The following is a 13,587-nucleotide window of genomic DNA, read 5'->3' as shown; positions in this document are numbered from 1 at the left end:
TAGTCATGCCCCTCATATCACATTTTGGTTTGACAGTATTTTACTAGCGGAACTCAATGTAGACTGATCATTTAAAAAAAAAAATGGTTCCCTGGGTTTGGAAACTACATGTCTATAAAGGTAGTCTAGGACAATGCTTGTCACATTAGCAGTCACCAAACACTACTGGTTCATTGCAAACTTGAACTTAACTATTCCACACAACCTATTCAGAAGCTGAGTCTGCTCCCTCTTATACTTTGAGAGATAAGACAAAAATATCAAAATTGAAATTATGAAGTTCACTAAAAACATCAAAAGACAGAGCAGGCCTCGGAGAAGATGGCGCTGTAGGACCAACTCAGGATTGCAGCACCCAGTGAAAGCGCAGATGGTGAGTGGATGCCGCATTTCCAGATGGATCTTTATTGCCCACAGACCAGGAGATTCCCAGGTGTAGAAGCCCCATGGGCCACCAGCGCAGCTGTTTGGGCCGGCATGGGTGTTTGGGCCGGGGCTGCAGCACAGTGGCACTCCATACAAAATACACTGATTTGGTTGCCCTGTTAAACAGGCAATTGGAGATTTCAGAAGGCAGATTAGCACATTCATCTCATTAAATGGGACTTAAACAGACAGCCAGGCCAGGAGATTCCCGGGCAACAATGTTGTTCCAACCAGTGCACTGGGTCGCTGCATGGGAAATCACACAGATCCTGGTGCCCTTTCAGCAGGCGACTGGAACACCTGGGAGAGAGTCAACCATTCAACGTAAAAAAAAAAAAAAAAAAAGGGCTCTAAGGAAGGGAGCCAGGTGATCAGGCTCGGCAAGTCCCACCCCCACAAAAACAAACGAAACAGCAATTGGAAATGCTCAGGGTTGAGAGTTTCACAGCAAGCACAGCTGAACCCAGGACGGTGCAGCTCACAGGGGGAGGGGGAGGGGCATCCACCATTACCGAGGCACTTGACCCCTACAGAGGTACTGTTCCATTGCTGATGCAATCCGCCATTGCTGAGGCAACCCACCATAACAGACAGAGTCTGCCACTACAGAGGCAAGCCACCATCACCATGGCAGCTCTAACCACACCCATATAAACAGGACTACAGGGAATTGTGGAAGCAGGGCAGAGCCCATGACAACAGGGCAGAGCCCATGGTAGCAGGGTGGAGCCCACGGCAGCTCAGCATAGCCAGTACACACAGGCAGTGATTAGACTGCTTCCTTGCTGGGCAGGACAGTGCAACGGATACTCATAAATGAAGCCCTAACTCCCTGGGACAGAGCACCTGGGGAAAAAAAGGGGCTTTATGAGTTCTGCTGCAACAGACTTAAATGTACCTGCCTAGCAGCCCTGAATGAACAACGGAGCTCACAGCTCAACACTTGAGCTCCTATAAAGTACAGACTGTCTCCTCAAGTATAAAGTACAGACAGTCTCCTCAAGCAGCTCCCTGACCCCATATATCCAAACAGTCACCTCACAAACGACTGATCAGACTGCCATTTGGCGGGCATCATTCAGGGACAAAGATAGCAGAGGAAGAAACTGGTAGAAACCCTCATGGTTCCACAGCTGCTACAGGTGTACCCCAGGCAAGCAGGGCCTGGAGTGGACCTCAGCAGTCCTACAACAGAGCGGCCAGACTGTTAGAAGGAAAACTAAGAAACAGAAAAAACTTCATCATCAACAATCTGGACGTCCACTCGGAGACCCAATCGGAAAATCAGCAACTACTCAGATGACAGGTGGATAAATCCACAAAGATGGGAAGAAATCAGCGCAAAAAGGAGGAAAACACCCGAAACCAAAACACCTCGCCTCCTACAAGGGACCACAACTCCTCACCAGCAAGGGAACAAAGCTGGATGGAGAATGAGTGTGATGAAATGACAGAATAAGACTTCAGAAGGTGGGTAATGAGAAACTTCCATGAGCTAAAAGAACATGTTCTAACTCAATGCAAAGAAAATAAGAACCTTGAAAAAAGATTTGACGAAATGATAACAAGAATGGACAACTTAGAGAGGAATATAAGTGAATTGAAGGAGCTGAAAAACACAACACGAGAACTTCATGAAGCATGCACAAGTTTCAATAGCTTAATTGACCAAGCAGAAGAAAGGATATCAGAAGTTGAATATCAACTCAATGAAATAAAACAAGAAGCCAAGATTAGAGAAAAAAGCACAAAAAGGAATGAACAAAGTCTCCAAGAAATGTGGGACTATGTGAAGAGACCTAATCTATCTTTGATAGAGGTATCTGAATGTGATGAAGAGAATGAATCCAAGCTGGAAAATACTCTTCCAGATATTATCCAGGAAAACTTCCCTAACCTAGCAAGGCAGGCCAATGTTCAAGTCCAGAAAATACAGAGAACACCACAAAGATATTCCGCAAGAAGAGCAACCCCAAGGCACATAATCGTCAGATTCACCAGGGTTGAAATGAAGGAGAAAATGCTAAGGGCAGCCAGAGAGAAAGGTCGGGGCACCCACAAAGGGAATCCCATCAGACTCACAGCAAATCTCTCGGCAGAAACCCTACAAGCAAGAAGAGAGTGGGGGCCAATATTTAACATCATTAAAGAAAAGAACTTTCAACCCAGAATTTCATATCCAGCCAAACTGAGCTTCATAAGTGAAGGAAAATTAAAATTCTTTGTAAACAAGCAAGTACTCAGAGATTTTGTCACCACCAGGCCTGCTTTACAAGAGCTCCTGAAAGAGGCTACACATAGAAAGGAACAACCAGTACCAGTCATTCCAAAAACATACCAAATGCTAAAGAACATCAACAAAATGAAGAATCTGCATCAACTAATGGGCAAAACAGCCAGCTAGCATCAAAATGGCAGTATCAAATTCACACATAACAATATTAACCCTAAATGTAAATGGGCTAAATGCACCAATCAAAAGACACAGACTGGCAAATTGGATAAAAATCCAAAACTCATTGATGTGTTGTATCCAGGAAACCCATCTAACATGCAAGGATAAACTAAGGCTCAAAATGAAGAGATGAAGGAAGATTTACCAAGCAAATGGAGAGCAAAAAAAAGCAGGAGTTGCAATTCTGATCTCTGATAAAATAGACTTTAAAGCAACAAGGATCAAAAGAGACAAAGAAGGATATTACATAATGATAAAAGGATTGATACAACAAGAAGAGCTAATGATCCTAAATATATATGGACCCAATACAGAAGCACCCAGATATATAAGACAAGTTCTTAATGACTTACGAAGAGACCTAGACTCGCACACAATAATAGTGGGAGACTTTAACACTCCACTGTCAATAGTAGACAGATCAACCAGACAGAAAATTAACAAGGATATCCAGGGCTTGAAGTCAGACCTGGAACAAGCAAACCTGATAGACATTTACAGAACTCTCCACCCCAAATCCACAAAATATACATTCTTCTCAGCACCACATCACACCTACTCTAAAATTGACCACATAATTGGAAGTAAAGTACCCCTCAGCAAATGCAGAATAACTGAAATCATAACAGACAGTCTCTCAGACCATAGTGCAATCAAGTTAGAGCTCAGAATTCAGAAACTAACCCAGAACTGCACAGCTTCATGGAAACTAAAAAACTGGCTTTGAATGTTGACTGGATAAACAATGAAATGAAGGCAGAAATACAGAATGCCCATTGATGATAGACTGGACTGGGAAAATGTGGCACACCATGGAATATTATGCAGCAATCAAAAACAATGAGTTTGTGTCCTTTGTAGGGACATGGATGAATCTGGAGAACATCATTTTCAGCAATATGACACAAGAACAGAAAATGAAATAGCGCATATTCTCACTCATAGGTGGGTGATGAACAATGAGAACACATGGACACAGGGAGGGGAGCACTACACACTGGAGTCTATTGGGGGAAATAGGGGAGGGGGAGCTGGGAAGGGATAGCCTGGGAGAAATGCCAGATGTGGGTGAAGGAGAGGAAAACAGCAAATCACACTACCACGTGTGTAGCTATGCAACTACCTTGCATGTTCTGCACATGTACCCCAAAACCTAAAATGCAATTAAAAAAAAAGAGCAAATGTAAAAACCATATAATAGGACTCAAGAAGTATAACAAGAAACAAAGATTTATTCATACCTAAATAATGCCTGAGAAATCAAGGCAGTGCATGTCAGTGCATGTCAATGATTATAGTAAATCACCCTGCATTGTTAATATTTCAGAAAACAAAAGAATGCACCATACTTTTTAGAAGAGTGACCCACCCAAATCATTTTAAGACTTATATGTGATAGGCTGATTATTCTCATGAAGGCATAACATTCTCTTAAAAGGTTTTAGATACCTCTGAACCTTTAATAAATCATCTTCAGTGTTTACTGAATAAATTAAAATAATGTACATCCAATGTTCTGGGAAAATTTAGCATAAACAAAACCTCAGAAGCAGTGATATTCCAACATTACTACTTATGAACAATCTTATATTGAACTCCTTCTATAATTTTTTACTTTTGCATATGTCATTTTTTTCTTTTCTTTTTTGAGAGAAGGAAAGAAAAAAAGGAGTGAAGGAGAGGAAGAAATAGGAAGAAAAAGAAGGAGAGAGAAGGGAAATGTTGCTTTATTCTAAAAAACTGGGTATTAATAATGGCCAATCAATGTTTCATTTAAACCTATGAGTAGGTGTGATGTGGTATTGACAAGAATGTATATTTTGTATATTTAAAGTGGAGAGCTCTATAAATATTTATTAAGTTTACTTGTTCCAGATCTGAGTTTGAGTCCTTGATATCCTTATTAATATTCTGTCTCATTGAGTCTAGGTCTCTTTATAGGTCTTATGTATCTGGGTGTTAGGATTATTAGCTCTTCTTGTTGCATTGATCCTTTCACCACTATATCTTTGTTGCTTTAAGATCTATTTTATCAGATACGAGAATTGCAACTCCTGCTTTTTATTTATTTATCTATTTGTTTATTTTTGCTCTCCATTTGGTTGGTAAATCTTTCTCCATCCCTTTGTTTTGAGTCTTTGCGTATCCTTGCATGTGAAATGGGTCTGGATATAGCATACCGTTGGGTTTTGACTGTATCTTTTGATTGGGGGATTTAGTCGATTTAAATTTAGGATTACCACCATTTGATGTTAATTGGCTGTTTTATTCATTCATTGATGTAAATTCTTCTTTATGTTGATGCTCTTTACTTTTTGGTATATTTTTAGAAAGGCTAATACTGATTGTTTCTTTCTATGTGTAATGCTTCTTTCAGAAGCTCCTGTAAAGTAGGCCTGGTGGTAATAAAATCTCTGAGTACTTGCTTGTTCATAAAAGATTTTATTTTTCCTTCAGTTGTGAAGCTTAGTTTGGCTGGATATGAAATTCTGGGCTGAAAGTTCTGTTCTTTAAGGATGTTGAATATTGGCCCCCACTCTCTTCTGGCTTGTAGAGTTTCTGCTGAGAGATCTGCTGTAAGTCTGATAGGCTTCCCTTTGTAATTAACCTGACCTTTCTCTCTGGCTGCCCTTAATAATTTCTCCTTCGTTTCAACCCTGGTGAATCTAACAATTATGTGCCTTGGGGTTGCTCTTCTTGAGGAATATCTTTGTGGTGTTCATCCTGAAGAATATTTTCCAGCTTGAATTCATTCTCTCTGTCGCATTCAGGTACACCTATTAAATTTAAATTTGGTCTTTTCACATAGTCCCATATTTCTTGGAGACTTTGCTCATTCCTTTTTATTCTTTTTTCTCTAATCTTGTCTTCTCATTTTATTTCATTAAGTTGGACTTCGACCTCTGATATCCTTTCTTCTGCTTCAACAATTCGAGTGTTTAAACCTGTGCATACTTCTCGGAGTTCCTGCATTGTATTCTTCAGTTCCATTAATTCACTTATATTCCTCTCTAAGTTGTCTATTCTCATTAGGATTTCTTCAAACCTTTTTTCAAAGTTCTTAGTTTCTTTACCTTGGGCTGCAACATGTTCTTTTAACTCAAGAAGTTTCTTATTATTCATCTTTGGAAGCCTGATTCTGTTAATGGGATGCTCTCGTTCTCGATCAAGTCTTGTTCCCTTGTTGATGAGGAACTGTGATCCTCTTTAGAGGGAGAGGCGTTCTGATTTTGAGTATTCTCAGCCTTTTTACGCTGGTTTCTTCCCATCATTATAAATTTATCCACCTGTCATCTTTGTAATTACCAACTTTCAAATTAGGTCTCTGAGTGGACGTCCAAGTTGTTAATTCCCAGAGCCGAAATATGAGCAACCCACTGCGCTGGCCAAAACAGCAGCGTTAAGACTGATGGTGCTTTTCTGCCTGGGAATCTCCAGTCTGGCTTTCTTCTTGAGTCCGTAATAGGCAACTCTGCTTTCCTGGAGCTCCAAACCTCGGTCAGAAGGGGAACAAGTCCTGTTTACTCTGCACCAAGAGCTGCTATGCCAAGGTGCCAGTGAAACCGCTGCGCTGGCCACAAGAGTCACGCTGGTGACCCATGGAGCTCCTCCACTGGGAATCTTCTGCTCCATGAGTGACCAAAATTTGTCTGAAAGTGTGGCATCCTCTCGTTGTCTGAGCTTTTGCTGGGAGCTGCAATCCCAAGATGTTAGCGATCGGCCATCTTGGATCATTCCTCCTGCATATGTCATCTAATCAACAACACACACAAAAAAAATAGTGTTATGCCTATTTGAAAGATAAGGAAAACTAGACATTGAGAATTTAGAGTTTATTTTAATTGCCCAAGTTCACACGACATGTGAAGACCTAGGATTGGCTTAGCTAGGATTCAAGTCCAGGCCTGTGTGATCTGAAAATTTGGGTATTACCCCCGATTCCATAATTCTTCAAGCAATGGTAAGTTTGTATAACAATAACTAGCAAATTTATTTTGGAATCAGTTTGATTTGATCACTTTTAAATTTTAAACATTAGACATGTATGTTTGAACTCTGCAGAATCAGCTAATACTCTCATATGTTTGCAAAAAACAGAAAGACAAAAATGTGTGTCTTAAAATCTATTTCCTATTACTAATAACTAGAATGGTTACATCAGTTTAAAATAAAGGATAATGAAGCCTAGTAATATGTGTACTGTTTATAAATTCATTTGTGGGAAAACTGAACGTGCACACACCCAGACACAAACAGACACCAAGTACTGAACTGGCTCTTTTGTATGTTACTGACTCCCCTAATCCTCCATTTAGCATCATTTTCAGTTTGACTGTCCTCTCTCCAATCAGCCAAAACTGGAATAGAGGAGAAAGTTTGTTTTTACAGGCTCCAAGTCACATTTCAGCACCTTCAACTATTTCTAGCACCCTTGGTTTTCCACTTATCTTCCACATCTAAAGGCCTATGGTGCTTTCCGCACACTGTCTAATTTCCAATGAGTGATGAAGAAGTGAGGACTTGATCCTGTCTCCCAGGAATATTTGCATACTATGGAATATACAAACATAAAATCATTCGTGGCAATCATCTCCTTTAAGGCATCAATGTTGTAATGGTCAACCAAGTTATTAATGATCTGACTCCCAAACTAATACTACATATGATTCCAATGAAGCTGTCCCCAAGGTATCATAAAGGTAGAAGGTTTTAGGAACAATAATAAAACCAGCCCAGGAACACACTTAGAGAAATTCTGGTAATTCAACTCTCTTGAGGTAATTTATATTAATAACTATATGTAAAATTTAAAACCAAAGTATAGTTATTCATATAAAGGCTCTGAATTGCACAAATACGTGTGTGTGTGTGTGTGTGTGTGTGTGTGTGTAACAGTTTTAATAGCAAATAAGTTCTTAAACAACCTCTTTCAACCTAAACCTAATGCTGAATGGGATGTTTTCCTAAAGTCCTGAAACTGGCAATAGGGTCAAAATCTGAAAACTAAGAGGCACTAAATATGTGATCCACATATTAAAGAAAACCACCAAAGGCTGGAACCAGAAATGGCTTCTCCAGGAACTGCAAGGAAATCACAGAAATAGCTTTTTACTACTCCAAGCCTTCTACCCCTATCCACCTTCCCTGCCATTGAGAATGGAGGCTGCAGACAGGTTAAAACAAAAAGGAGAGTTACAATTCTTATCTCCTAACCCCATCCTCAGCCAACATCAAAAGGCTTGTAAGAAGGGAGATGCCAAGGGGGTCACTGTAAGGTAGGAGGAGACCATCTTTCCAATCAGTAGCAAGGCTGTGGCCAGGGAAGGGGATATGCTGATCCACCCCTGCATCTACAGAGGAGAAAAGGGAACTGAGGAATAATGGCAAGCAGTGGGGGAGGGAGGGATGCCCAACAGGCAAGCAATCTTCATTTTCACCATCTGGTATGCTCAAGGGTTAAATGAACAGCATGGAAGGTAGCTGTGCTGTAGCCATTTTGCTGGTAGCACCCTAAAAAATGCTGCCATTGAGTGGAAACACACACACACACACACACACAAGCACACACATACGCATATAAATACAGGTGTGAGAAGCCATGTAGTGAATGCTGATGGATTCAATTTAAAGTCAAACAGTGGGCAGAAGAAATGGAGTTTGAGTCATGTCTGCTGAGGTAGAAAGTTGTACAGCAAAAAGACCCCATATCTCCCCACATCCCTTGTCCCCACCTGAGAACTCACATGCGCACTATGAAAGGGTCAACATGTGGATACTGTCATGCAGAGGGTGTAAACAACTAGTCCTTGTTAGCCAGAGAAGCAGCAGTGACCCAAAGGAAGGAGACTACAATCCTGTAACTGTGGTCTTGTGTACGAAGAAACCCTCTTGCCCCTTCCCATCATAACACCTTGAGGATCTACAGCCTAGCATGGGAAAGAGGGGAGATGTAGAGCTCTGAATGAAACTTAAACTGGATAAAACATTTAGAAACTGAAAGTGACCAAGAAGTTACATGATACACGCAAGTTCTATTAAGGAACAGGAAAGGGATAGTCAGAAGATCTCAGTTGATATGTGCTACATTTTATAGTGAGCTTGAGTAAATATTTTACTTGCAATAAAATCTTCACTCTTTTAAAATCAGGGCTCACTTATAAAAAAAATTACAAAATCAACTATAAAAAAGGAAGAAGGATCTAGTTGAAGAAAATAATCATCATCACTATTTCATGTTTGTTTTGGCAAAATACTGATACTGTTCAACGAATCATTTATCCCACTTTATTCTTAGCTGAACACTTTCATCACAGTGACAATTGAGAACACAATAATTATAAAACAATACTAAAGGCCTTATTCCTTTTTTGTAGGTCAGCAGGGGGCTATTTTATACTTAAGTGTTTTTCAGGACTACTCTTCAATTTTTCTCAATTTGCAATCTGTAAGAAAACATTACTGAGATCTCTGTGACAGAAAGCTAAAGGTATATGAGCCCTTGCTGCCTTAACAACTGAATTATGAATTAGATGGAGGGACTAGTTCATTCACTCTCTTAAAGGACTATAACCTTTGTCTTTTCTATTTAAATAACTTTATGTCTGAAGACAAATTTATTTATTTCAAAAAGATTTAAAACTATGAAAAACATAATTATGCAAAAACACCTACTATGTGTTGAATACTGTGCTAGCCATGGTGAGTATATAAAAGATAAGGCCGGGTGCCATGGCTCACACCTGTAATCCCAGCACTTTGGGGGGCCGAGGTGGGTGGATCACCTGTGAGGTCAGGAGTTCGAGACCAGCCTGACCAACATGATGAAAACCCGTCTCTACTAAAAATACAAAAATTAGGCAGGCATGGTGGCAGGTGCCTATAATCCCAGCTACTCAGGAGGCTGAGGCAGGAGAATTGCTTGAACCTGGGAGGCGGAGGTTGCAGTGAACTGAGATGGAGCCACTGCACTCCAGTCTGGGCAGCAAAGTGAGACCCTGTGTCAAAAATAAATAAATAAATAAATAAAAATTTTTAAAAATCAAACACACAAAAATAGTGAACAAAACAAAACAATTATGCAATCTAATGCTAAAAGTAACAGAAGAGAGTTTATGGAGGATCATGCATCCAGGCATGCTTCAGAGAGAAAATTTCAACTTGCTAAGAGAATTAATGTTATCTTTATGTTTATTAAGTACATATACCTTGATTCATTATTTTTTAAATTAACCTTAGTATATTATATATTTCTGCTGATTGTATTTCACCTGACCCCAATATCCTAATCAATTATTTAAAATGCAAACAATAAAGATCCAGCTTACACAATAGGGTGAGGATTTTATGAGGTCATTTCTACTGGAGAAAAGTCATCTGGGACTCCAAATCACAGCATTTAATATTTTACATACTAATTAAGTTCAACAAAGTAAAGCATTTTATTATAAAATGCTTTAACATCAGTTAGGCTCTATGTTTGTATTCTGAAGGAGACAATGTAACCAATGAAATGGGAGTAGTTACAGCTCTAGTCCTAAAGTTATTTTTTTTTTAATCTTCTTTTCTTTTCTTTAACTTCTGGGGTACATGTGCAGATCTTGCAGAATTGTTACATAGGTATACACATACCATGGTGGTTTGCTGCCTCCATCCCCCCATCACCTACATTAGGTATATCTCCTAATGTTACCCCTTTCTAATCTCCCCACCCCCTGCTATCCCTCCCCCTGGAACCCCACACAACAGACCTCAGTGTGTGTGATGCTCCCCTCCCTGTGTCCATGTGTTCTCCTTGTTCAACACCCACTTATAAGTGAGAACGCGGAGTCTTTTGTTTTCTGTTCTTGTGTCAGTTTGCTGAGAATGATGATTTCCAGATTCATCCATGTCCCTGCAAAGGACATGAACTCATCCTTTTTATGGCTGCATAGTATTCCATGGTGTATATGTGCCACATTTTCTTTATCCAGTCTATCATTGATGGACACTTGGGTTGGTTCCAAGTCTTTGCTATTGTAAACAGTGCCATAATGAACATATGTGTGCATGTGTCTTTATAATAGAATGATTTATAATCCCTTTGGTATATACCCAGTAATAGGATTGCTGGGTCAAATGGCATTTCTAGTTCCAGATCCTTGAGGAATTGCCACATTGTCTTCTACAATGATTGAACTAATTTACACTCCCACAAACAGTGTAAAAGCGTTACTATTTCTCCACATCCTCTCCAGCATCTGTTGTCTCCTGATTTTTTAATGATCACCATTCTAACTGGCATGAGATGGTCTCTCAATGTGGTTTTGATTTGCATTTCTCTAATGACCAATAATGATGAGCAGTTTTCATATGTTTGTTGGCCACATAAATGTCTTCTTTTGGAAATTGTTCATATCCTTCTCCCACTTTTTGATGGGGTTCTTTTTTTCTTGTATATTTCTTTTAGATCTTTGTAGATTCCAGATATTAGCCTTTTGTCACATGGATAGCTTACAAAAAATTTTTCCCATTCTATTGGTTGCAGGTTCATTCTAATGATTGTTTCTTTTGCTGTGCAGAAGCTCTCAAGTTTAATTAGATCCCATTTGCCTATTTTGGCTTTTGTTGCCATTGCTTTTGGTGTTTTAGTCATGAAGTCCTTGCCTATGTCCTGAAATGTATTGCCTAGGTTTTCTTCTAGGGTTTTTATGGTGTTAGATCTTATGTTTAAATCTTTAATCCATCTGGAGTTAATTTTTGTATAAGATGTAAGGAAGGGGTCCAGTTTCAGCTTCCTGCATATGGCTAGCCAGTTTTCCCAACACCATTTATAAAACAGGGAACCCTTTCCCCATTGCTTGTTTTTGTCAGGTTTGTCAAAGATCAGATGGCTGTTGGTGTGTGGCATTCTTTTTGAGGCCTCTGTTTTGTTCCATTGGCCTATATCTCTGTTTTAGTACCACTACCACACTGTTTTCATTACTATAGTTGTTTTGATTACTGTAGCCTTGTAGTATAGTTTGAAGTCAGGTAAAGTGATGGCTCCAGCTTTGTTCTTTTGCTTAGGATTGTCTTGGCTATATGGGTTCTTTTCTGGTTCCATATGAAGTTTAAGGTGGTTTTTTCTGGTTCTGTGAAGAAGGTCAAAGGTAGCTTGATTGGGATAGCTTTGAATCTATAAATTACTTTGGACAGTGTGGCCCATTTTCACAATATTAATTCTTCCTAAACATGAGCATGGAATGTTTTTCTATCTGTTTGTTTCCTCTCTTATGTTCCTGAGCAGCAGTTTGTAGTTTTCCTTAAAGAGGTCTGTCACATCCTTAGTTGTATTCCTAAGTATTTTATTCTCTTTGTAGCAGTTGTGAATGGGAGTTCACTCAGAATTTGGCTCTGTTTGTTATTGGTGTACAGAAATGCTTGTGATTTTTGCACACTGATTTTGTATCCTGAGACTTTCCTGAAGTTGCTTATCATCTTTAGGAGATTTTGGGCTGAGATGATGAGGTCTCCTTTTCTTTTTGAGACAGAGTCTCACTGTGTCACCAGGTGCCAGGCTGGAGTGCAGTGGTGGGATCTCAGCTCACTGCAACCTCCGCCTCCCAGGTTCAAGCAATTCTCCTGCCTCAGCCTCCACAGTAGCTGGGACTACAGACACGCATCACCACGCCCAGCTAATTTTTGTATTTTTAGTAGAGATGGGGTTTCACCATATTGGCCAGAATGGTCTCAATCTCTTGACCTCATGATCCACCCACCTCAGCCTCCCAAAGTGCTACGATTACAGGCATGAGCCACAGCGCCCAGCCTGGGTCTTCTAAATATACAATCATGTCATCTGCAAATACAGACAATTTGTCTTCCTCTTTTCCTAATTGAATACTCTTTATTTCTTTTTCTTGCCTGATTGCTCTGGCTAGAAATTCCAATATTATGTTAAATAGGAATGGTTACAGAGGGCATCCTTGTCTAGTGCCAGATTTCAAAGAGGATGCTTCCAGTTTTTGTCCATTCAGTATGATATTGGCTGTGGGTTTTTCATAGATAGCTTTTATTATTTTGAGACAGATTCCATGGATACCTAGTTTATTGAGAGTTTTTAGCATAAAGGGCTGTTGAATTTTGTCAAAGGCCTTCTCTGCATCTATTGAGATAATCATGCGGTTTTTGCCTTTGGTTCTGTTTATGTGATGGATTATGTTTGTAGATTTGCATATGTTGAACCAGCCTTGCATCCCCAGGATGAAGCTTACTTGATCGTGATGGATAAGCTTTTTGATGCACTGTTGCAATTGGTTTGCCAGTATTTTACTGAAGATTTTTGCATCTATGTTTATCATGGTTATTGGCCTGAAACTTTTTTTTCAGTTGTGTCTCTGCCAGGTTTTGGTATCAGGATGATGATGTTGGTCTCATAATATGAGTTAGGGATGATTCTCTCTTTTTATATTGTTTGGAATAATTTCAGAAGGAATGGTACCAGCTCCTCTTTGCACATCTGGTAGAATTCGGCTGTGAAACCCATCTGGACCTGGACTTTTTGGTTGGTAGGCTATTAATTGCTGCCTCAACTCCAGCCCTTGTTATTGGTCTGTTCAGGGATTCAACTTCTTCCTGGTTTAAACTTGGGAGGTTGTCAGTATCCAGGAATTTATCCATTTATTCTAGATTTACTGGTTTATGTGCATAGAGTTGTTTGTAGTAATCGCTGATGGTAGTTTGTATTT

Source organism: Callithrix jacchus, chromosome 14, assembly GCF_049354715.1.
Source record: "Callithrix jacchus isolate 240 chromosome 14, calJac240_pri, whole genome shotgun sequence".
In the NCBI taxonomy this organism is placed as follows: domain Eukaryota; kingdom Metazoa; phylum Chordata; class Mammalia; order Primates; family Cebidae; genus Callithrix; species Callithrix jacchus.
Note: the sequence above shows the minus strand (reverse complement) of the source record.